Below are 589 nucleotides of genomic sequence, written 5' to 3'. Positions count from 1 at the left end.
AACTTTGAGTGGGGGAGAGCAGCGTGGCCTGTGTGGTTGGAGTGAGGAGTGAAGTAGGATGAAGAAAAGAAAGGCCAATAGGTGTCAGACTCACAGGGCCTTGAAGACCATGTGTAAGGTGCTAGGTGTAGAAATATGAACCCACAATCTCAAGGCAGGGATAGGCATTCCAGACAGAGGGAACAGCATGTGCAAGGACATGGTGGGGTGAAATAAATGGAAGGGAGCACAAGTATACAAGTATTTTGGCCTGGTTAGAGCCCCGTGTACATCTGGGAGAATGATGGCAGGGAAGGTTTAAGTAAGCAAGGACCTTAGATACCGTGTACACAATCCAGACTCCTGGAGATGGAGAAATACTGGAGTGTCTAGGGGAGAGAAGTGGTCCCACTTAAGTTTTAGGGAGTGCATTTGGGCAGCTGTGAGGAACATGACTTGGCTGAGTCAGAGACACCGGTGAGGAATAGATTGCAAGAGACCAGGTGAGAGATGGTGAGGGCATCATCTAAGCCGCAGCAGTGTAGGTGGAGAGGAGAGAAATAAGGAAGGAAGCCACCCAAGGTTTCTACCTAGATGCGCTGATGCCATT

The sequence above is a fragment of the Pteropus alecto genome, unplaced genomic scaffold (genome assembly GCF_000325575.1).
Source record: "Pteropus alecto unplaced genomic scaffold, ASM32557v1 scaffold313, whole genome shotgun sequence".
In the NCBI taxonomy this organism is placed as follows: domain Eukaryota; kingdom Metazoa; phylum Chordata; class Mammalia; order Chiroptera; family Pteropodidae; genus Pteropus; species Pteropus alecto.
The sequence above is the reverse complement of the archived record's forward strand: the minus strand, read 5'-3'. Positions refer to the sequence as shown.